The following is a 26,895-nucleotide window of genomic DNA, read 5'->3' as shown; positions in this document are numbered from 1 at the left end:
ACAAATGTAAGCACTTGTAACTGAATTGTTTTTTTTTTCATTCATGATTTTTCATAAACAGGATTACAGGATGAGTGTATGGAACAACCCTTCAGATCAAAAGTTGTATAAAACCATCATTCACCAGTTTGTGAATATTTTGAAGAAAATATTAAATAATATAAGCAAATGATTTGTTTCAAATGTTCAGTATATATCTGCTTTAAACTGTCACACACAACAAGCTAAAAGGCTAAGTCGGTATTGTGTGATCCTCATGAGATTATTCCAACAGAGTTACATTCTGGATATCTAGTGCTTGGGCTTCTTCATCTTCAAACTCTTAATTCAACCCACCAAACAAGTGAATGGAGCTCTTTTGCCATTGTCCAGCTACTCACATGAAATTTTATTCTCCACTTCAATCCACCTTTTCGGTGGAGAGGACATTGAAATGGAAAAAATTAATGGGGTTTTACCACAATCAGTTCCTAAGCTGCTCAACTTCCTTTCCTTTTAGTATGGAACATTGAAACCTTTTGATGAGGCCATGGTAGATGCAGATCTCAAGGTGGACATCATCTATTTTTGACATTCTAAGTTACCATGAAACAGCATTACACTAAAATTTCTCATTTTGCCTTGTAGAAATGTCTTAAAGATATGCTTTCTACTTTGGCCTTGACCATGTCTACTAAAGGAGAGAGCATGTGTGCTCATTCATGTCTATCATAATATTTCTCATGTTTCAGTACTTATATTTGTGCAATGACTAAAGGATTTAATATTATTATTTCTATTTTTATGCTATGATCATTCTCGTACTCATCCTGTTATTCTAGGTAGTGGAGGACTGATGGTCATGCACTTTGTGATTGCAAAAGATATGCTCTAGATGAGATTAGATTCTATTTGAAAGTTCCTGGTCCTTGCTGTTGGTCAAAAGGTCGATTTGGTGGTTGTTCTGGCAGAATAAATGGGTAGAGAAATGAAGGTAAGAAGAGGAATATCATCCTTTGATTAGGTCAAAAGGTCAATTTTCCGTATCGAGTTGCAACCATTTTATGAAGGTTCTGAATTAGGTGAAATATCATCCTTTGATTTCATAAAATATAACCATGTGCACTTTGAAAAATTATCACTAAATGAACTAACGCTTGAAACCAGTAGAAGATGCACGCCCTACAATGCAAAGCCTTCAACATCAAATAAGTTGAAAATTGCTTCTATAGCATTTAAAATGGTGCACTGAGAATTGGTGATCTGCTTTGGGTTTATCTTTTACTCTAGCCATATTGATCTTCATGGAAGGAGGTTTTCTATGGACAACCCAAAAAGTTTTTTACGTGTGAATTGTTTTTGGTTTTATTTGAGCATTAGTGATGATTCTCAGGCCCTAAGTAAATGTGTTCATGTATGATGATATATTGACCATTGATTTGAGGCTAAGTTGCATCTTTTCTTGATATTCTTATGTTTCATATAGAATATGCCATTGAAATATGCTGTCTGATTTCCCATTCAACTTAGCATACCATGTACCACAAGGCATGAAGATGGATAATAATGGATGCCAAAGAATAGAATACCAAATTAGCTATATTCATCCTTGAAGGCTGCATCCATATACATAGCAAAGGCATAGTTTTTTATTTAACCCCTGTGTTTATTGTTACAATGTCTTCACTTGGAATAGATATGGTCAATGGTAATAAAAGGAAAGTAAGGTACAACATTTCCATCATTGTAACAATCTCCAGTGCTTAGTGGGGGATTTATGATGTTGTCGAGTCATTTTTGTTTGCCTATAAGTTCCTAACCTCAGCAGATGTACTACCCTGTCTTTTTTTTCTTTTCAATGCAGAGATTGTTGTTATCATTGTTTGTGTTTATCTAAGGCAAGATTAACTGTGTAGACCAACTATTGGTGGTGTTAAACCAAGGAATGCTACTGGAATGACATGAAGAAACTCAATGACATCTACCGTTACAAAGGAGTTCAATATTAATAATGTCAGGAAGTTTAATTTTAATATTTACTCTTCTGTTAAACCAAGGAATGCTACTGGAATGACATGAAGAAACTCAATGACATCTACTGTTACAAAGGAGTTCAATATTAATAATGTCAGGAAGTTTAATTTTAATATTTACTCGTCTCATCATCCTCTTGCAAGTTTTCATAGTGGTCTTCTTTTGCAAGTTGATTTTTATGTTGATAGTGATGTACATCACAGTGATGGAGTTGAAGAAGCTTTCTACTTGGCAAGCCGGTAATGTTCTAATAGCTTTTCTCATACTCTTGTCCAGTGTGGTTTCTCCTAATATTGTTATTCTATTCTTTGGAATTCATAAATTGGCATGCTTTTTTTTAAGATTTCTTAGGATTACCAGATAGTCAATAATATGTAACTATTAGTGCCTATTCTTTGTGTCAGGCTGTATGTAAAATTTTGTAATATAAAAAAGTTATAATATTTTGCATTATACATAAATGTTTTATTTAATGAGGGACAATAATGAAAGGTTCATCAACAAATATACACTTTGATTATCTATTAATAGTTATTTGCATGGCTATGATCACCAATATAATGTCACTAAATTACAGTGGTGCAAGCTTACCAGCATAGTTATCAATATTGGTGATAATATATGACAACTATAAGTCACTGGTGACATCATCTATATTGGTACCTATAACAGTGAAATTGTATAGACAAGAAGAACAAGCATATTGTTGACTGGGCATTCATCACTTGCAAGTGGATTACCCAATCAATATACAGGTCGTACGATTTGTGTAAAACCTATATGATATGCTTAAGGTACATGATATGCTCGTGTATTGTAAACATATTGCTTGTATCATGCAAGACGGGAAACACTCCCCCATATCGTATTATATGGGGTAAAAATGTATGACCCCATTTTGCATGTTTGTTTTAAATAACACTCTCCCTCCCTTGCTCTTTCTAAATTTTCTAAGGGTTGTCATTAGGAGAGGTTTTGCTAGTTTTCAAAAAAAAAAACTTCAAAAAGCATCACTTTGGGGGAGAACGCACCAGTGGAGAAGGTTTGCTCATGGTAGGAAAGATGGGAAGCATGGAGAAATAGGCTTTTGGGTTTCTAACACAAAAGAGGTAGAAAAAAAATCTCTTTTTCCCCACTGAATCATTCATTTTTTTATTCGCTAACCATATGATTTCACTTGTTTTTGTGAAGATCTGGCGGGATCCCACATCTTTGTGTGTGTGTTTTTAATTGACACCTTCCCTCCCTCCCTCTTTCTAGACTTTGTAAGAGCTGTGGGAGGGAGAGTTTTTGCCAGTTTTCATAAAAATCACCCAACAAATCATTGATGTTGGGAGAGAACTTGTAGGTGGATATGGTTTGCTCTTGGTGGGAACATTGGGAGGCTTAGAGAAAGAGAGCTTTTGGGTTTCTAACACAAAAGAAGTAAAAAACTACTCATTTGCACTGTTCAATTGTTGATTTCTCTTGTTTCTTATAATTAAACATAGGTTTTTACTTGTTTTATAAACATATATTGGATCCCACTTGACAATGGTGTATATGGGTGGATCTTAAAGATTGGTTAAAAGTTAAGTAATCTTTGTATGCAAACAATATCATGAGGGGTCTCTCACTTTAATACCATATGGCTGGGAGAAACTATGATGTGGCTCAGTGTATTGGTTCCCTAGAGAAACCCATTTTCGCCATATGCCAAGCACCAATGTATAGATCTTATTAATGTCGTGAATGCAAATAAGATTGAGAAAGAAATGAATTATGTTGAGGCATGTTATGGAGAGCCTTATGAAGAGGAAGGAAGCGAAGGTAAAGATGTTGAGCTCAAAGAAGAGGATGTTGGCATCAGTTTGGGAATAAATAAAGAAAAATGCATCATATATAAAGGTAGTTCTTCAGCTTTGGGTAGAAAGAGGAAGAGGTGATGGTGCAAGTACAAGTACAAGTTCAAGAGGATGTAGCAGATAGCCGTGGTTGTACTGGTGGAACTAGTTGTACAGTACCTATGGGAGGTCAAGTATTAGGTCTATTTCAATCAAAAAGAATTTCTTTGCCTGTACTACTACAAGTGCTCAGCCTGAATTCACACAGCTATGTGTTCAAAGGACATCGTCGAGGTAGTAGATGATACCATAGGAAGGTGGTTCTACGATGTAGGCACTCTCTTTAATTCAGCTAACTCTTTTCACTTTCAGCTTATAGCAGTTGCGATCACTTTTGTGGGTGAATGGTAAAAAATGTCCTTTCATCATAAGTTGCGAGGTAAAATTCTTAACAATGTAGTTAGAGATGTTAAGACATAGTGTGTTGAATTAAAAAATGAGATAGAAGACATAGAATGCAATGTGATGGCAAAAAAGGTGGACTGACATATAGTAAACTTCATCAAATATTGTCCCTTAGGTACCATGTTTTTAAAATCTATTGATTTGTCTAATGCTCCTAACACTATTGATGTATTGTGTAATATTTTAAATAAAATTGTACAACAAGTTGGCTGGAGAATATCGTCGATTTTATTACAAAAAATGTGGAAAATTATAAAGCTGTAAATGAATTGTTAGCGACACATTATAAGACATTCTATTAGGGACCATGTGTTGCTCACTATGTAAAATTAATGCTTCAGGATCATGGTAAAAGAGATGATATAAAGTGGATGGTTCAAAGATTTCAATAAATAATGAAGTTTACATATAATCATGCTTTTGTTTTGAATTTGATGAGAAAATTCACAAATGGAGCTGAATTGATTTGGCATGCACAAAAATTGTTTGCTAGAAATGCATTGACTGTGCATGGTATAATCAGGCAGAGAAATCCTCTCAAGTAGATGTTTTCAAGTGACGATTAGGCTGTATATCCATATTCCTATAAAAGAAGGGCTACGACAGTTGTGGATACTATATCCAGCTTTGAATTTTGGGAATTGTGAACTTATTGAAGTTTGTATACCTCTACTCAAAGTCCTCAGATTGGTTGATAGTGAACATATGCCTTCTATTGGATATTTGTATGAGACTATGGAAAGTGCGAAGGAGGATATTAGAGATCATCTGAAGGGGAAAAAGAAGTTGTACACACCTATATTGAATATTATAAATGAAAGGTAGCCTAGACAATTTTGTCGTATGCTTCTTGCAGCAGCAATCTACTATTCAAATCCCACTATTAGATTTCTTCCTACTTGTAAGAATGATAGAAAGGTCAAGCATGGCATGTTTGATTGCATTGACATATTGCTTAGTGATTATAAAGAATAAGATGTTGTCCACTTATCAATCAACAAATATGATATTTGTGTGGTCATTTGAGGATAGATACAACAAATCGATGTAGGGTAACCTTTCGTCTAGGTATTAGAAAAATGGACTTTGTCTTATCCACTTTTTAGTTATTTATTTATTGTTTTTTGTACTTCATATTGTATTCATAGTATTTAATATTTACTTTTTAAGCATTTGCTCTTCATTTTGATATTTAGATTTGTAGTTGAGTACATTTGTGCTTGATTACCCAAAAACTAAAGAAGCTTGCAGTTAGAATTTTGAGCGAGATATCGAGATATGTAATGCCACTGGATAAACAACAAATTGGAGTGTACTTCAACACGTCCATAATAAGAAAAAAATAGGCTGAAACATAAAAGATTGAATGACCTTGTCTTCATTTGATATAATTTGAAGTTGGGACAAAGGTAAACTAGATAATTTGTTATGCTAGCAATTTTAACAACTTGTTAATTTTTTTCTCCTGTTGTACTTTGGGCAATTAGAATCAGCATCTATGAAGAAGCATCACACTCAATTTCATCCCATCAGCCTAGACAATTTTGATGCATTAAATTCTTGGGTTGAAGAATCGCCATCGATGATATTTGATGAGGATGATCTTGACTTTTTAAACATTGAAGGAGCAACAGAGCTTTTTCAAGAATGAGAGCCATGGAATGTTGATGATGACCTCCCATTTGAAGGGATTAAAGCAAGTAATGAATAAAATGAGAATGAAGATGATGATGAAGGTAAAGATGATGATGATGATGATGATGATGATGATGATGACGATGATTACATTGAATGATGATAATTATATGTTATGAATTTGTGAATTGGGATGTACTCAAAGACCCTAAAACACTTTTAAGTTGAAACTTGTGATAGATGCTTATTATATTATTCTAAAATCTATAATTTCTCATTTTTGAATGGGTTGTTGATATATTATGGTTTATGAATGACAAATCATGAATGTTGTTTATGTATGATGAAATTTTTTATGCAATATATTTTTCTTGATTTTTTTAATTTTCTCTATAATTTTTCCCTTTTGCAAATTTTTCTTTTTTATTTTTCTCTATTTTTATTTTTTTAATTACAATAATAATTTTACAACATACTACACTATATTGTGATTTGTTATAATACAACATATAGGTCGGCCCAACTAATTCGTATTACAATGTGTCAGTGACAATATTGCATCCAACTATACTTACATGAGTTGATTACATCCACGTTTAGAAAAATTGTTACTTTGATTCTACAAAATGTTCATTACCTATGAAGTGGAGAAATATTTCCCATCAAAGCTCCATCTTGTCACCAGTAGTATTGTGCTGATATATTAAGAGACACACTAGTGTATGTGTGTGCATTATGTGCAAGATTGTAACACAAATGTCTAGTATCAATCATTTTTACAGTGCCAATCAACATAAACTGCCTGTTACTAGGCATAATTTGATGACTGTAAGCATGGCAATAGCAAAATCCGGCACTATTACAATCAGATATGATATCGACTGCCTGTGATACAACATAGTGGCAAGAAAATTGTGACACTAGCAGTGCTTTACTCCAATTATGGTTTTACTTATTGTAGAGGTGGACATTATCTCTTTTATAGGTATGATGCATTGCTAGAAAGAAGTTTACCAAATCTTGTTGAAGGGACACTGCTTCATCAATAACAATTTTGTTATCCTACAAAAGGTAATAGATACTTAACAGAAGAGAGAATTAAAACATTAAAATCTTTCAAAGATAAACTATATACAAACACTAAATCTGATAGATTATGGGTATTTTCATTTATTAAGGCCAAACTTATGGTGAGGGACATGATGGTTGTCATTTTCTTAGTTTTGTCAGCAATGGTAAGTGGCAACCATGTAGGTGTGGCAAGCTTCAAGTGGAGGATTCAGTGCTGCTTGCACATGTCAAAACTGAGAGATAATAAAACAAATCAAACTTGTTGTATCATCATCATCATCATTCTAATAAAACTTGAAATGCAAAACTGAAGATCTTTATCAGTGAATTGTTTTGCACCATAATACATTACGCCACAAAGTATACTTGACACCTCAGAGGTTTACAGTTTACACGCAATATTTTCAACTATGGAGTTCCAATGAAGGTCTTGATATTTAATGAAGACTATTATGGCAAGGGAAAATGCCTCTTACTTCAAGAAAACTGTCAAAGCTTTTAATAAAGAGTAGATAAAGGGTTTTTTTGCACAAAAGGCCGATGAGCCGTAAGGGTCACGGCAACTCTATTTATATTGGTACTCAATTATTACAATGAAAACTTTTTGACTCGACTTCACATGAAAAATTTGTTCCTTAGTAATAGTGTTTATGAATATATTCTTTATTTTACTAACAACAATGAGGACTTGATCTAACATGCTGTATATATTCATTCATAACTATATCTAAATATATTCTTTACATATATACAATATCATATTTGGAAATGTATCTTGACACCACTAACAATATTTTTTTACTATATTTGGACTTGGGATTCTATCCCATTTCTACTAGCAATAATCAGTGCTCCCTTGGTCCTAGCTCCATAATCCTTTTTACTGCTTCTTTATGTTGTGGAAAGTGTTCTCTACCATGATACTCTTCATTGATTATCAGAAAACCTTCGTTGGAGGATTGTTGAAAACTTTGCATATAAACCTCTAGGGCCTCAACTACACATTGTGGCATAATGTCTCATTTGTAAAAAAGTGGTGCACATAAACAATTCTAACTATTAAAACATATATTTATAATTCATCCACCATCAATTCTCAACCTAGCAACTACAAATATCATTATGCTTCCAAAGCATATACTTTTGTGTGAGTGTAACTTGCCTAATTATTAGTGAATTTTGTATAAAAACATTTTAGTGAAATATTGTATATTGTATTGTCCAGAATCATGTTACCTATTGTAAGAATATAATTAAACAAAAGTTTGACATTCTAACAACATTTTTCTCCTCAAAACCCATCAATGTTTCTTTAATGCACGTTTTATAATGGCTACTAAACATAAGTTATATTGATGGACTTCTTTTCTCAAGCTTTAATAGTTATTATATTCACTAAAAAGTCAAAATATTTTTATTCATGATAGCTTGAACAAATGGACCTATTCATAAGTGAGATCACTACATGAAATAACCACTTTTATGTATGAAAAGTGCCCTTGCACCATTGAAGAGGAGCTTTCACTAGCATAGAGCACAAGATGCCTTTGGAGAGGGTGTTTATATCATTTGACTAAGGCATGCTATAACTGATAGCTTGCTATTCCATTGAAAAGATTGAAACGTCTATGACATCTACAAGAATGTCTTGTCGGATGTCCACATATATATATGATTAGGCTCATGGCCCACCTCACCTACACCCTGGATGGGATTGAGGGTCTTTTCATGGTCTCCTCTGAATGCTCCATCAAGTTCAATGGTAAGAACACGATCAACTATGATACCATCGCCATTCAGCTCCCAGCGGCCAGTGTGCCCTCTCCATCTGCACTATCAAGCAGCATGTGGCTTCCGGCAAGCCTGTGAACTTCAGCATTTAGTTTTTAGTGCCCTCCTACCAAGTGCCTCATTCTATCTTGTGAACAGACCAAATTGGTATTGGAAACAAGGTTTCCTACTTTACATTTGTCCAACCTCCCAATTTTACAAACATGCCACTTACATTAGCTTCAATCTAGAAATAAAATACAGTTATAGCCTCTCTTTTTATATATGACTAATCTTGGTGCGTTTTTGACCTTATATTACTTCTCCAGTATCTCCTCTTTTGAAATCCAAATGGCAATTGACCCAATTTCTAATTCTATGAACTAGGGAACGAAGGATAAAGAATGATGTTATACATGCTATTCTAGCAACAACAATTGAACCTGGTGGCATTGCCCCAGTGCAGACACAGCTTCTTCTCAATGACCTTGACTCCTTCTCATCATGTCTTTTTCTCATAACTAATTCTATTCACTTGGAAAGTTCATCACCGGCTCCACAACCATGTTGAAATGGTGCAAAAGATGAAATGCTGTTTTTGAAAAATAAAGCACCAAGATGACTTGAGCAGCTGCAATCTTGATGCTTGAAATTTTTTGGGCATGTGACTGTTGCTTCTATGAAAAATTTCCAGCTTGTTGCATCACTTGAGGACACCTAAGTTACTCATGAGTGTGATAAGATTCACCTATAGTCTGAAAAAGTGGAAAATGACTCATTCATGTATATTATAGGTGCCCTCTTTCTATTTTTTAGACCTTAGCAGCTTTGATAACAAGGTTATTTGTGAATAAAAGACAATTAGGCATTGTTTCATCTGCTTTTGAATGCTTGTCCACTTAAAATAATCTTATAAGTGTTGCAATGCTTGTATTAGACAATGAAAATGTATGAGTAGAAATAGAGGCTTTTTTTTTTTGAAATATTGTCTACTTCGAAGAATCTTATGCATTACAAAGTTTGTATTAGATCTTTTAATAATGTTTGTAAGTTATGATAGATGCCTATTTTGTTCCCAAACGAGTTCCGATATTTATTTTTATCTTGAAAATTATTTTTCTTCTAATTAGCATGTATGTGGTTTGAAAAAAGTTCTTGCAAAATCATGGTCCCTAAATACATACTTTTCCACTTGCTTGAATGGCAAACTCTTTCAGTAACTATCAACTGTGCCATACTTCATTATAATTTTTGTTCTTTCTACCGTATGCTTGGTTGTGAGAAACAAGTACTAACATGACTTCTCACATATTCTTGTATCTAGTGAACTTATTAGACATAATGTTTAGTTGGCAGAATGATCTGCACACCATAACTTTCATCATCTTTAATACTAAAAAGAAAAAACCTATTGGGCATATGCTCATGCTCTCTATCTCTGTCCCTCTCCTCTGTGGAGTGCTATCTTAAATTTCTTATAATATAATCTTCACATACACTATATATATAATGCCTTTTGCTTGTACCTGTGATTTTGATTATGTGAGAAAGATGGTATTGTAGTAGCTCAAATTATTGAGAATAGCTTATCATCATCATCGTTTTGGGATTTGATCATTAACTTAATGGGTATGGATCTGGTTGGTTCAACTTATAAGCTTTGTCCTTAATGACTATGTCTGAGTGCCCTTTTAGGATTCTGGTCTAAAAGAAGCTTCAAAATGTTGACTATCCCATGAAGGCAACCCCATATGCTCAAGCCATAAAGGGCATTAACAAGTCTCTTGAGTTCCATAGGATATTCCCAAAAAGTACAAAGACCATTGGTTGGATCAACTAAGATGTAAACAGAGCCTAAATTGATTTGTTTATTTGCATATGCATAGCGGCAACAATTTCTGCCTTTGCTATTGGTTGGATTCCATCTGTTTTATGTTTTATCTTCTTATTGTAACTAGGACTGCAGAAGAAGGCTTTGGATGGTATCTCTTCTCTTAAGCACTGCCCAGTAGTACAAGCTCTCTTGCTGCATGATAATGTTAGTTATTAATTCTTAGTTATTAATTATCTTCCCCTCCATACTCCCTCATGGAATATTTACAGGAATTACAGGTTAATTAAGAATGACATCATATAAAACAAGGCTGTCAATCATCACATCTATTGTTACCATGTGCCCTTTAGGTAAAAGATTAAAAGATGACATTATGTTTGTAGAAAATACAAGTTTAAAAACAAGGCAAAGGTGTTCCATTTTAGGCTTTTGATTTAGTTGTTGACTTACCTTAACAAAACAAGGCAAAGATGTCCTATTTTGTTGGTTTTTTTTTACAATGATCATTTCGGCCATGAAGCAAATTATATTTCCTATTTAGTATGTAATTGTCATCCTTTTATATCTTATTATTTTCTTATTATTCTTGTATGCTTACTCTTATTTGGTGAACCATTGTGGTGTACAAGCATCTACTGTGGAAGCAAAACCTTCTTTTCATGAACATGTGTCCTCAACTTGGCGCTTTGTGCAAGATATTATTCCCATGCATGCACGTTTCGTTTTCTTGCAAAAACCTAAGAAAGAAAAGAGTCATTAGAGTTTCAAATATTAGTAGCTAGTCAAGAAAAGAGTCATTAGAATTCCTAATATTTGTAGCAAACTAGCTGATATCCCTGCAGATGATTATACATGGAGGAAATATGGACATCTTCTCCTCCAAGGTATTACTATTGCATCTTTTGTGTGGTTCATCTTACCCAAAATTGGCTTATAAAAAAGGCAATTGACTGGAAAAGGCAGTCAAACAAGGCTTATAAAAGCAACCCATGGGGTTGGTTGGTTTATAAATGAATGGTGTAACTCCAAATTGATAGAGGAATTACAAATGCCTTTAGAATTCATTTGAATCTAATTAGTCATGCCATGTTGCTACTGAACTGATTCCTCAGTTATTTTCATCTAATATGATAAATAAGGACTTTTTGAATCATTTAATATGTCAGGGACCAATCCTTTAATTTCCCGAGTGTATCTATGCCAAGAGTTCCATCTAGAACGTTCAAGTAAAACTATGCAATTTCACATTTTCTCCATTAAGAATGTTAAGTTTTTTATCCTCTATTTTTTGTTTGGTGAAATTGAAAGGAAAAAATAATGGCAAATCGAAAAGGCATATCGACAAAAATATCAATATAAATTCTTATGAACTCAACCATGTCCTTTATCAATTTGTGGCAAAAAGAAAACCTTTTCCTTAGTTTCCTATTTTGAGTTCTGATGAAGGATTTGAAGACGTCTCATCTTTCAGATTTAGTGAACATGAACTAGCATGATTCAACATATAAGATAATTTCTGAATTTATATGGCAATATTCCTACTCCCTAGTGAGTTTCATTTTTCCTATGTTGTAAGCTTGCTGAGACAAAATTCTGGTTCTTTGTTTTAACATAGGTTGCTGGTTCTAAATAGATATGTGGAGCAAAGCGAGGGTGCATTAACTTGTTTTCCGCTTGTTCAGATGTCAACATTGATTTTTTTGTTCTTGAGCTTTTGTATTCCTTTTGCAATTAATCAGATCTATTCTATTGTAATGCAAACTTGTAATGTTTGCTTAAACCTGTTGTTTTTTTCATCTATAGAAGTTTACTTGCATTCTTCTAATACTGGAAATGTCTCTACACTTGATACCTAGAAGTAACTTCTGTGCAGTTGTCTCTGAAAAAGATATGTGGTAATATGCCTTTGGTTTTCTATGTTGCATTCAAACTTAACAGACCAATATGATTACATGACTCATTTTATTGGACTGATGAGATCATGTTATAACATCATGTCCAGCTTTGAATCTGATGGGTTGTACATTGGATCAACAAATGCAACTATTATGATATAAATGGACTTGGTATTCTACTAAATCTAGTATGCAAATTCATATTGATGTGATGTTTGGCATGCAACATGTGCTCAAGTACTAGAAAATATATTCAACTTTTATTGTATTGCTATATGTAGACACTTCTGCATTTTATGGCTAAAATCGCTCGTCCGTAATAACTTCATCGGATTTGCATGAATGAACTAGTGGACTGATCACTAAGTGGGATGCTCCCTCCTGCCTGATCTTGTCAGAACTAGTGAGGAATGGGTGCCACTATCCCCACCCAGATCCATCCGGGTTCTACTGATCGTCTCTTTCCTTCACAAGATTTGTACCTTGTCTTGCTTGGGGGAATCATTGACTTGATGAGATCAAGTTCACCAGAGAAACATTCTAACTAGCATGGACTGAAGTGCTTACCTTGTTTCAGCTTTCTGATGATTATCTACTACGATCTTGATTATTTATTCAGTATACATTATGCATCATACTTGTTTCATGTGATGCAAAATCTATTAAAGGGAAATGAAAGATTTACCAGGCAAAGTGGAAAGAGAAATGTATAGGTTCTATGATTAATAGGCTTGGTAAACGTGAGGAAATGCCTAAGGATAAAATGTCATAAAGGCAAGTACTACCTTGAATACAAGTTTCTTGTGCACAATATTTATGACTTGCGGTTTCCATTTACAAGTCCAAATTAGATAACATCAGTTGTTGAAAACAATACAATTTTATGCATTTTTGGTTGTATGTAATTCTTTTTTTATACGATTAAAACATTAAGTGTATAAATCTTAATCAAAGAAACTTAAATTTGAACATTTTCTCTCGTTTTATTTGAAATTAGCATATATTCATGATGAATACGTGTGTGTGCGTGTGTGCACACGTGTCAACTTTTTTTTTTTAATTGAAGACTTTACCGGCATTTGTAACATGTCAAACATTTAGTGGCAATTTCCGATTCTGCCACTAATGTGAACAAGACGATGTGTGTCAATGAAGGGTCCTTTATGACATTATCAAGGAAGTGTTACTTGTTGAGAGAAAAAAAAATAATGAAAAGTCATGGGTAGTGATTAGAAAATATTTTTAAAATAGGGAGATATCTCTTCATTAATTTTACTCATTTGTTGGACTTGTATGTAATTTCCTTTGCTTCATTCCATAATCAGTATTTAGGAAATATTAGGATTAATAAATAGATAATCTTTCTCTTTCTTTTCATCATGCACACTAAGGTATCAATATGTACAGGCAGCCATATCAGTGCCAAAGACAGATGTTTCTTCCTATGCAGATTTGATTACTTTTAGTTAGGTTGAATATGACAGATTGATTTCTCAAAGTTCTTCAAATGCGACTGCCTTTACCATTGTGATTGACGTGGCATATTGTGTAGCTATTACATCTTCTCATTTAGCTAAGTAGTGGACAATTGACTCAAGGCTTTAAGTCACTTCTATGGAATTGATCAGTCTTCTTCTAAGATGGAGCCTATATCTTCTAATCACAATGTTACCTTGGTGGATGATATTAGAAACGGAGAAGTATCTAACCTCCCAATCTATTGTTCCATGTAGTCCACCACGTCCCTACCTTTTCTCAAAAAAAATTATTTGTGAGCTGTATTACTAAATAACTTAATATTCATGTTATATTTAATCATATATCATGTGTGTGTGAGGACGTGCTGATGGGAAGGATATTGGTGGAAGCCATGAATCAGACAGAATTTGCTACCTCAACTAGTCTATTTTAGCTGCTCATGTTTCTTTGGAGTCATCATCAAATCCTATTTGGTGGCATCTGTATCTGGGTTATCATTCCTTGTCTAAGCTTTATCATGTCTTTCTTCGGATCTCTCTATCTACATCATTCCTATGTGAAGCTTGTTAAATGGGAAAGCATCATAAAAGGTCCTCTCCATCTAGTCAAGGTACGTCTAGTTTGATTTCTTTTGATTTGATTCAAGTAGATATAAGGGTAATAAATAAAGTTTTCTTTTAGGTCTCAGTGTGATTATTAAGTGATTATTGATTATTGTTCTAAGTTGTCTTTGATGTTTCTAATAAATGAGAGATCTGAAGCATCATGTATTATCGAAACTTTCATTATTGAAATAAAGACTCAATTTTCTTCTATTGTCACAATTGTTTACACTGATAATGTTCTTGAATTTAACACCATATTTCTCTTATAATTCTACAGAAAAAAATATAATTCAACATCAAACTATGTGACTTCATACCTCTCAACAAAATGAAGTAGTTGAAAGGAAACATAGACACCTTCTTGATGTTGCTTGTACTATTATAATTTAATCAAATATATCAACTTCATATTGGAGAGATGCAATTCTATCAAGTAGTTATTTCATTAATGGTAAGCCTTCATCTACCATAGATAACAGAATTTCTCTCCAGATTTTGTTTCTTCGTGATCCTTTGTTTCATATAGCTCCTAAGGGCTGCGGGTGTGTTTGCTTTGTGCACAAACTAGGACCAAATAGAAACAACCTATCTCCATAAGCCACAAAATGTGTCTTCCATGGATACCTTAAAAATCATAAGAGATATTATTGCTATGACCATGTCACCAAAAGAGAGTATATTAGTGCAAACATTGACTTTTTTTAGTTAGTTCCATACTTTTCAAATGTCAACATTTATATTAGTACTGATACAACAACTCATTCCCATTGCCTATTCTACCTTTGCCATTGGAGTCCACTCACATTCCATCACCCTCCTCTGCTAACATATTAAGATATCAAGATCTCTTAGTCATCTACCCTTGGCATTCCATTTTTTATCACGGGCCTTCAAAATCTTCTCTAGTTCAGTTGAGGTTCCTATATCTATGCAAGATGATGTGACAAATATTCCAACCACAGAAATAATCTTATTTCTCTACAAAAAGGTAAAAGGACTACACCTTGAATCTTATATATAAATTTGTAACAATAGAAAGACTTGGCAGGAATATGCAAGGGTTTATTTCAGCATTGTAAGCTACACCTATCATGTACCGTTTGGCAGTCGAGTAGGTCGAGCTGGATCATGGTCCAGACCCAGACCCGAAGTCTTCTTTGTGAAGAGGAGCCCGACGCCAGCTCTCCCTCTCCGTCTTCCTTTTTTTGGTGCATGATGCAGAGAAGCAAGAGGCAGAAGAAGTGGAGCAGCCGCGATGGTAAGGCGGTGGCGGCGCTAAGTTAAGCCTCTTGATCTCTCTCTACCTCTTCTTTCTTCTCCTCCTCCCTCTCGTTGTTCCTTGTTTGTCTCTCTCCCAGTCCGAGTTCTCTTCAATCAATCCCTCTCTCTCTTCCGCAAGCTCTCACTCCCTCATTTGTTTTTGTCGCAGTCTCTCTACTCATCCCCCTCTCTCCTGCAATCTTTCTTGCCTTTACTACCCTCTTGTCCCTCTGCTCATACTCTCACTCTACCACCAGCTTCCTTTTACTCGCAACTTCTTCTCACTCTCACTGTCTCTCACATTCAGCGAGCACTCTTTCTGCATTCTCCCTCTCATCTGTCTCTTTTCCCCATGCTCGATTGTTGTCTCTATGTCGTGCGTGAGTCTCCCTCAACCTTCTTATAACGGCAAAAACACGTCCTTCCCCTCCTAACAGCGAATAGTGGGCATTGGAGGTGATGGCAGCATATAGTTTTAGCTGCTTGGAGATCGGTCCAGCATTTGGTGTGGCTACTGGGAGCACTATAGTAGTTAGAACTCTAGGAGTGGGGTGAGCGAGGCCTAATCGAGCCTAAATTGTCTAATGTTTTCTACTAATGCATGTATAATTGTTATTTGAGCATGCTAGATTCAAGATTGGATGATTTAGAATGCATGTTCTAGACTTTACTATATTGGGGAAGGTCTAGGACTACTTTGGAGGGACGAGGATCTACGTATATAATTATGTTTTTAGCATGATGAGTTAATTTTTGAAGTGGTTAGGAAGCCTAGTAGAGATTTTGATGTTGTGGAGAAGGTGTAGAACCGTGTTAGCGAACACGTGACATATGCTATTGTTGATGTGTGTATTGTTTCGCTTGTTGGGAAAGAATATGTATGTTGGGAAGCGTCATTACTATGAAGACGCCTCAACTTAGAATTGAAAGCTCGGAGTTTAAATCGTTTAGTCACAACCTCAAAGAGTTGGGAAGAAACCTATTGGAGGGGCTTTATGGGCCGATACTATATGTTGACACTCTCTTGAGGCAATGACCTATGCCTCATTGTTCATGTTTCGTACTTGTATAGATTTCTAAAGCGAAACGAATATAAATCTTAACGCATGATTATTTTTACAGGTACACCGAGCACGTCGAGTAGACCTTGAGCGATAAGATTCTATGTTTGAGGTGATTTTGGATATTTTGGTGATGCGTGACAGGTATGGCGACATTTCAGGCAAACCACTGCTTGGGGCCAATTTAGAATGCATGTCTTTCAGGATCGTTGGATCCTATGATTGTGTTGTATTGTATAAATGCATGCTTGTGGTTGAATGATTATGAAATTAGTTGAATATTTTTAAACTACTACGCTATGGCATATGCATGCTAGTAAGTATAACTGCTTAGGACAGATTAGGCGGTGTACCAAGTCGAGTATCTCCTCGACCCTGATGGTGCATTAGAAAGCATCATAGAATGGTAATTGCATAGAACAGCTATGAGCCAATCACTGATCGTGATTACTCTCTATGGTTCGGCTAACTTTTGTAAGATGTGATTGATGTGTTTGGTTGATGTAAATGTGGCAATATTTTTTGTGTGCATTATCGTGGGCATGATACGATCAATGAATTTGAAGGGTAGATGTACTCGTAAAGTTATGATGGTTAGCTAAGAGTATTAACTATGTGTATAGCCTTTATATGGAGGTATCTTGAGGTATCGGTGCACTCATGAAATGAAAAATAATAAATGTGAGGTCAGTGGGTTATGGCAATATGTTTGGGAGATGTCCCACCCTCACCACTAGTCTCACCTGCTTGAAGTGCGGGCAGTGCAAAGCCTCAGGATATCATTATGTGATGCACTTGGAGTGTTGAGCTCCCACCTTGCCAACCTGGGGATCCTAGAGAAGGCTAAGCAATTCTCTTCAGAATTCACACATCCATAGATGATTGCTTTACCGCTGCAGCGTGAACGAATCTGTATCATTCTGGGCCACCATGAGGGTTGTCTCCTAACTATAGGTGGCCTGTGGTGTGCATGTGCATGTGTTTTGCACCCACAGGACTTGTCAATTCACTAATGCAAATGTAAATGAAATGATTGTAAATGAAATAAATGTGAATGAAGTATATCTGAATGAAGCAAATATGCATGAAGTGAATGTGATTATTAAATGTGTTAATTGTGGTCATTGAGTGGTCCGTACATGTCTGTCATGGTATATGTGAGGGGCTGCCATGACAAGTTATGATACTTCATGCTACTATCATGATATGATAGTGTTTATATCTTTCGTACATATTACACCCCAGATTTGAGCCCTTACCTTTGAGGGTTAGGGATTTCTCCATTTTGTTGTCATACTATGAAGGCTAAGCCTTTTGTTGTTTACTTTGTCAAGTTTTAGCGGACCCCAAACAACAACTTGATCAAATGGCCCAACTCACATCTTATGGAGGAGATCTTGGGTCTATTATAGTGTCAGCAAGTCATGTTTTGGTCTCCATGATGTCTTGTTTTTGTTAGACATCAATGTTGTAGTTTTGGAGCATTTTTGTCATATATTTTTGAGAAATATGAAGTGATTTTGTAGGAACTAAATTTACTATATAATGAAATGTTCTCCCCCATTGTCTTTGATGTACATAGCTCCTTTTGAATTGTTGTGTCATCGCACCTCGATGTTTTATGTTTTAACCCAAAAAAAACTCTTTGGGGGTAAAAGGGTTGGAGTGTGACAATTCCCATAAATCATCAACAAACTTAGATATGTTAATATCTAACGCCATATAGAATCTTATTTTTCCTCCTCCTAATGCAAATATTATTGGATGCAAATAGGTATTCACCCATCAAATATCAGTCAAATTGGTTGTAACCAAGGGGTGTACTTAGACTTTTGGGGTTAACTTCTTTGAGACATTCACTTTAGTTGTCACGTTTGGTACTATTCAATTGGTTGTAACCATGACTGAGCATTGTCGTTAGTATATGTCTAAAATTGACACCAAAATGTTTTTCTCTATAATGATTTGACTGAAACTATTTATATGCAACAACCACCACAATTTGGACAAGAAGAAGAGTATAAGACGGTATGCAAATAAGAAAAGCAATATATGGACATAAGCAAATCCCTAGGGCATAGTTTCCAAAGCTATATAAAGTGGGGGTTTGAATTCCAATGGTCCCCACTGGATCATTCATTATTTATCAAAAGAAGTTTAGAACGTATAATAGTAATGATGGTATATATTGCTAATATTATCCTAGCTAGCAGTTGTGAAGAAAAATATGTTAATGGTGGCAACAACTCACCAATGGGTACCTATAGAAGTACTTTGTTATCAAGGATCTTGGTCCTTTTAGGTATTTCTTAGGGATAGAAGTTGCAAGGAATAGAGAAGGTATTATTCTTTCATAGAGGAAGTACGTTCTTGATTTGGTTTATGAGGCAAGGAGGAAATATGTTCTTGATTTGCTTTATGAGGCAGGGATGCTTCATATTAAACCTGCAAATATTCGAATGAACCATCAGTTCCATCTATATGATGAAGACTAGGAACAGGTAGATAGCAAATCATATAAGTCAATGATTGAGAAAGTTGTATATGCTACACTGACCTACCTTGATATCTTTCTAGTTGTCAAAAAGCTAAACCAGTTTACGGGAAAACCAAGAAATGTCCATTGGGAATGAGCCCTAATGGTTCTCAAATACCTCAAGTCTGTACCAAGGGAATGATTATTGTTTTAAAAAGTGATTTGCTTGATGTGATGGTCAACATGTATGCTGATTATTCTAGTTTAGTTGAAGATAGAAATTCCACCTCTTGATTCTATATTTTTGTTGAAAAAAAACTAATTACTTCAAGGAGAAAAAAGCAATAAGTAGTGGCAATATCAAATGTAGAATCGTAGTATAGAGGTATGACTCAAACTGCAGCTAAGATGATCTAAGTAAAAATGATGCTTGCAAGTTTGGGAGTCCAAGTCACTCTCTGAATGAAGATGTTATGTGACAACAAAGCAGCTATCTGTATTACCAATAATCTTGTCTTCTATGAAATGACTAAACATATCGAGGTTGATTATCACATCAAGGATATGGTGTAGGCTGAAAATATTTTTATTATTCATGTCTGTACTGAAGATCAAGTTACCAGAGCATCTACTAAACTTCAACCTATCATTGAAACAAAATATCGTAACATGCTAAGCAGATTTCATATATATGCTCCAGCTTGAGGGGGCGTGTTGAGAGAAAAGAAAACAATAAAAGATCTTAGGTAGTGATTGACGAATATTATAAAATAGGAGATGTCTTTCTATTAATGCTATTTATTTGTTGGACATTGATGTGATTTCCCTTACCACCTCCCTTAATCTCCATTTAAGATAGATTAGGGTTAACCAATAGATGAACTTTCTCTTTCTTTTCATCGTGTGCAACACCATTAATGAGAGCAATGGCAAATGGTGCGTGTCATTGAAAGGTCCTTTATGGTATTGACAACTTGCCATAAAATATCAAGAATCGCATGTCAATATATGTTGTTGAAAGTCTTTAGTGGCACATCCAATCCACTGTTGAATATTAAGTATGGAATACAGTGTGTGTGTGTGTGTGTGTGTGTGTGTGTGACTAGACAACCTTTAGTAGCACTTTCTATTTGCCATAGACCATCCACAATATAAACTGTGCCACTAACAACTCCCAATGACAAAAACCATTTAGTGTCATTTTTCCTCTACCATGGCAAACCAATCCTGATGTTTTAGAGATGCCACTGAAAGCCTGTTAAATAACATACTCTAGAAGCTATAATCTACAATGGAACTTTTTGAGCATCATTAAAATGTTTTCAATGGCACCGTTTTTGTCATAGGAAGTTTGCATCTGTGGCATATGCAAATAATGCCACTGAAGGAAATCATTTGCGTGGCATTTTCTGTGACACACTGTTTACCCCATTAAGTTTTTTCAGTGATACTTGATAGTCACCACTAAACATCAATATTCTTGTAGAAAATATTGCATGAAGATGCTGAATTTCTTTCTGCAACCAATCAGCAAACTACCTTCTATTATGGCCTTCTTCACAATGAATCACGTTATGACACTTCGAAAACTGTCTACAGATTTATGATTTACAATACCACAAAATGACAACAAAAAAAACCTAACATAAATTAAAAACATAATAAATGTAAAAGAAGGGGAATTTAGTTAATGAAAAAAAACGACAATGGAAGAACGCCACCACTCCAAAACTGTGGCAGTGGAAACAGCACCTCTTGGGAATTAGGGGGAACAAAGTGTCAATAGAGAACCAACAGAACACAAATGGATGACATTCCTAATACTATGTTCTTCCTCTTCTTCAGTGGAGCAGTGGACAACATCTCTTTTGACGCGGAAGGACAAATTCAACAAAGTGTTCTTCCTCTTTGATCTCCACCATCACCTTCTTCCGCTACTGTGTCACATAGGTATGGGTACAGGTGCGGGTACGAGTGCCGGTGCGGATATGGGTACGGACCATTTTTAAAAAACTTGGGTACGGGAGTACGGCGTACACACAGATGCATATATATATATATATATATATCTCAAAAAATTTCAAACAGGATAACATATTTGCACATAAAACGATGACCATCAGTCACTAAACTTCCCCAAACTGTCAAGATTTTTACAGAATAAGTCGCTGAACTTTTCCAAAGTCCCAAACAGTCATGATTTTTACAGAATAACTTTGGCAAAACTTCCTTAAAATCGAACATGCTGTAAATAACGCACAAAAAGGAACAAAATTTCTATTGAACATGCTGTAAATAACAAGCACAAAAGAACGACCTTAACCGATGAGAAAACGAGCAATACCAGAATGTCAGATGCATATGAGAACAAATCTTATACAGGAAAAAGCAGCAACTCGTGCGGCATTTATAGCATCTCCAAGACCGACGAGGAAATGACGAAAAACTGAACTACGAGATCTAAGAAATGAAGAGGCACAGAGCACATGATCAGCGATGAGGAGGAGATAGAGTAATAACCATCGAGAGGGAAGGAATGAAGAGGAGATAAGAAGGACGACAGGATGTACTCGCCGGTGGAAAACGGTGTCTGCCGGCACTAGACAAATGGAAAGAAGAGTGCATTGATAGAAAATAGAAGAAATCGGCAAAGTGGAAGCAAATACCGTCCACAGTCGCCGGTCACCGTACACCATCGCCCATCGCCGCCGTTCATCCACCCAAGTCGCCGGTCGCCCCAGATGCAGAAGTCGTGAAATGGGTAGAAGGAAGAAGATGTCGAGGGGTTTAGGGTTTTCTTTCGACCAATTTAATATTAGATTATTTTAAAAGTTAAAAACTTGAAATCGTTAAAATAAAAAATGGACATCTTTGGAATTGGTCAAAGTTGACCTAATACGAAAATGGACCGATTTGAACCCGGGCACGTTGACCGTACCCGGTACCAACCGTATTAGTGGCACACCCATAGCCATACCGGTACCATGCAGAGGAGTACCCGTGTGACATAGTTCCACTATAGCCATAGCGTCATTCTCTTCAACAATTCATAAATAAAACAAACTGATAGTAATGGTAATATGAAAGTAACCTTTAGGTGAAAGGGTTTTTTAAACATTTTAAACCCTTAATTTAAGGCATTTATAGAAATCTTATATTGTATCTTAAAGTACTTTTATTATTTTTTAGGTTAAAAACTGAAGACAGGCTGACTATTATCTATACAGTGACGACCATGATAATCACCGGTAGAAGTACAACCAGAGATTTCAGTTGCAAGTGTTATACCGTTATGTAAAGCCTCGGAAAAGACTTCGAGCGGTGAACCATGGTTCAAACCTAGGTCGCAAGAAAAATATCCCTAACAACCATCCCATCTACGATTTTGCAGCTACTTCAAGGTATCAGAAAGAATAGCATTAAAAGATGCTAGGTTCATAATTTTTTCATACACGATAATCTAATGAAGCTGAGGATACTCCGTCGTGGCAGGAAGCACTTCAAGGATTTTATTGACCAAAAGCCTGCAATCATCTACAGCGAGGTTAAGAAATAAAACAGAGAAACTGTTCCATGGTTATGGAACAAGACTGCTTTGTAGCATAGACTGCCAGATTTCCACAGAAATGATGCACAGCACGGGCAAGTATGTTATATTAGCAAAGTACACCAAAGCCCAATCCATTAGTGAGTCTAGTGATAAAGATGAGGCTTCTGGTGTTGCTCCTAACATCTTAGGAAACCAAGGTAGATTGCAGAATTTAAAGAAAGTAATTCATATCTACATAAAACAAGATGATGATGTAATATCGACAACGTTCAGCTATAACTGCCTTGACAAAATGAGTTCCGGTCTGCATATTATTACCTAGAACCAAACCCAGCAGACTCGAATTAATCAAAGCGTCAGCTTGAGACCAGATATGCTCTTCTTACCTCTAGCGTAATATAATGACAAAATTCAGCAAAAAAAAAAGGCAAATGTAGCCATACCATTTTGAATTCCATACTTGCACCTTCCAATTCTGTCTATCAAATAATCTGGGAGAAGAAGCTCGACGTCGAACTGTGAGCCAACCAAAGGAAGAAAAGACAAATGAAGAGGTTAAGCCAAATAAGTCGGCCTTTACAAGATCGACTTAAAGCAATAAAAATGGCCAAAGGACGAAGTTCAGTGCTGAACAACAGCATGACAGAAACAAAGAAAAAACTGTGTTAGTAACCACGAACCAGCACATGCAAGAGGATCGTGTCGGCTTCCCCATGGGAAAGCTTGAACCCACAGAGATTGAAGCTGAAAAGAACAAGGTGGCAACCTGCACTGACTCAGCTGAAGAAGAATAACTACTAGTAGGCAGCCACGACAGGGTCGATGCCAAAGCTCTCGCACCAGAAACAAAGCTGAAAAAATATAAATTTTGTGCACAAGCAAATGAATGCAACTAGACCATTCATTCCACAACTAGACCCTAAGTTGGGAAAAAGTAAGATTCCGACATTGCTTGACTAGGGAGCTCCCAGGGAGAAATATGACAAAAATGGGAGAAAAAAACATAATTATCAGAAGAAGAGGACCTCGAAAGGCATAGACAAACAAACCTATTCCTACAGAGGAATCCGAGCATTTGAAACAGGACACGAAAAACAACCTGTAGTCCGTCGGCGCATCCCATGAATTCCATGCTACTCTGCCTTCACAAGAATTAACCTACGAAAGCATGAAAAGAGAACACAACAGAGAAGAAATGAGAAAGCGACGAAAAATAACCTAAACGACCAAAAGTAGGAGGAAGAGAGAGAGCCTCTGAAGGAGGAACACTAAGGAGAGGAGAAGAAAAACCCATTGCCATTGCCAACACGAAGAAAAGGGTTGATTTGAAGTTGAACTGTTGAACTGATACGGGTGATTTCATTACCATTAAAGGTTGCCCTTCCCGCTAATAGTATGGGCTGTTCAACAAGTGGAGCTAACTCACTCAAACTCACTCGATAAACTTGATTCTAGCTCAACTCATTTGTTAATCGAGTTTGAGTTAAGAAATAAACTCGACAACCTAAACGAGTCGAGCTCAAATTTAGTGGGCTCAACTTGGTTAAACTCGGTTAAGTTTGAGAAAGAAAATATACAAAATACGCCTCACAAAGTTATAAAAATAATAATAAATTTCTCAAATGGGTGTACAGGTGACTTATATATAGGAAGTTCCATGAACTAATCTCTGTGCTGCCTCTTCCTTTAAAAAAATTAATTTTTTTAATGAAATGTTTGGCTTGGCTCAAACCAACTTTCGTCTCAAGCTTACTCGAGCTCGAGCTAATGAATCGAATTTGAGTTGAGCTCGAGCTGAGTTCAAGTTTCTTTCAAAACACGCGAGGCTAGTTCAAGCTGGCTTAACTGGGCTCGAACTCACTCATGAACAGTCCTACGCATACACATGGGTTGGGTCAGCACTTGTAATTGGAACTTGTGGATCTCCTCCTGACATAAACTAATAATTCACAATAAAGTTTACTTATTAATTTGTTAAACAGGTTCGACGGGAAACGTGGCACGGTCCTTAACAAGAATTATAGTAGAATTTTTTAAATATAAATTTTAAATTTTTTTAAAATCTAAAGGCCTTCGCCACCCCCCTCCTTTCCCTCTAAAAAGGCCGAAACTTTGGACACAACGTCCCCAGTTGGTGCACAACGTCCTCAAGTGGTGTTGTGCCGCAAAACAAATTGTACGCCAAATATTTCAAGCTATGATGCCATTGAAGCTTAGCAACTTAGGCCAATCCTCCGCTCTCCCTCAGCCTAACTCAAAACACAAGGACCCTTGGGAATTTTGGAATTTTGGAAACTTGAATGTAAATTTCAAGCGATGAGTGAAAAAGGAAAGGCTTTGTCTTTCACTCGAGCGATGGAAATAGCATGTAGCTTGAAACGTGGTCCAAGTGGTGCACCTCTTCTTGACCTTTGATAAAAGCAAAAGCAAAAGATATTTATGCTCGAGTGGACATGGTTTGATGGGTCACCGTCGCCAAAAAGGAGGAAGGCTACTCTCTCTCTCTCTCTCTCTCTCTCTCTCTCTCTCTCTCTCTCTCTCTCGTGTTATTTTCATGACTCTTGGGACACCTTGTCTCCCATTTTAGTTAATTGTTTTTCCTATTTTTGTCCTTTCTTTCTCTCTCTTATCACTCGTGTTACTTTCATGACTCTTGGGATACCTTGTCACCCATGTTAGTGGATTGTTAACCCATTGTTGCCCTCTCTCATCTCTCTCTCTCCCCCCCGATTCGTATTAGAGGCATATCGTGGAATTAATAAGTTCACGAACTTGGTTGTCTTGGTCTCGACTTCGAAACCATATCAGAGTTTGCGGAGAAAAGGGCAAGGCCACGAGATGTTGGCAGATGGAAAGATGGACAAGATTTGACTTATATCTCCCAAGACGGTAACGGGAAGATTCTCTTTTTTACTGAAAAAATCAAGCTGTGGTATAAAATTATGGGTTGAGATTTTGTGAAGCATAGATTAAATGTTCATCTTTCATCTTTCAGTATAGTTTTCGCGAATGAAGATCATCTTTTTGCAGCTTCTCCGAAAAATCTTTAAATGTTTAACAGAAAACAAGCTTTTAGTAGATATCTGAACTGCCACGATTATGGGCTTTGACTTAAAACTCTTAAGCCATATCACAGGTGTCCGAAATGCCCCTCAAATGCATGCTTTTTAAAACCTATGCTGCTACTTCATTAACTGTGAATTTGATATCCCAATCCAAGGGGGGAAAGAATGTAGCCTTAGTGTTTTGTTTTATCCGTTATGTTATTTTGTTGCCTAGCCATGTAAAGTCATTATGTTATTTTGTTTCCTAGCCATGTAAAGTTGTTATGGTAAAAAAAGTTTTACCCATCTCGAGTGGAAGAGTGCAATGGTTAGAGGGCTAGTAGACAGCCGGTTGTCGTTTTGAGTCCATAAGGTGTCAACCTCCTATGTTGTAAAAGGGAGCCAACGATGTGGCACCGAAAGCACCAGAAGCTGATGTACCCTAAAAGGATTAGGGGTAGAATGAAATATTTTTTTGTTCACCTAACAAGAAAATGCCTCATCAGCCTAGGCTTTTTAATTTTTAAGAAAGTCTTTTTATTACTTCAACCTCCTACCACAAGACTACCTGATTTAACCTACCTCCCATGGTATGTGAAATCGTTGTGGGGCTCTTGTTAAACCTCATGTCACTTTTAGCCAAAAGTTTCGCAGAAACAGTGCATTTGCTGTCCCTTTCGTGGGTTTCTATGACAGAGTAAGGCTTTTCGCTGAGCTGCAATCATGTGGGGCATGCCCATATTTGACCTGCTTGTCTTATTAAACTCTTGTTTTCGGGTGACCGTTGGGAGGAAAAGTACTGCAATTGGCTCTTTGGGCAAGGCAAGAGGCAGCAACAACGATAGCCGTCCGTTTGGTTTCCCCCAACTTTCTCTTTCCACTTAAATTTCAAGACTTCTTGGGTAGAGCCCGTC

Source organism: Nymphaea colorata, chromosome 5, assembly GCF_008831285.2.
Source record: "Nymphaea colorata isolate Beijing-Zhang1983 chromosome 5, ASM883128v2, whole genome shotgun sequence".
Classification (NCBI taxonomy): Eukaryota; Viridiplantae; Streptophyta; class Magnoliopsida; order Nymphaeales; family Nymphaeaceae; genus Nymphaea; species Nymphaea colorata.
The sequence above is the reverse complement of the archived record's forward strand: the minus strand, read 5'-3'. Positions refer to the sequence as shown.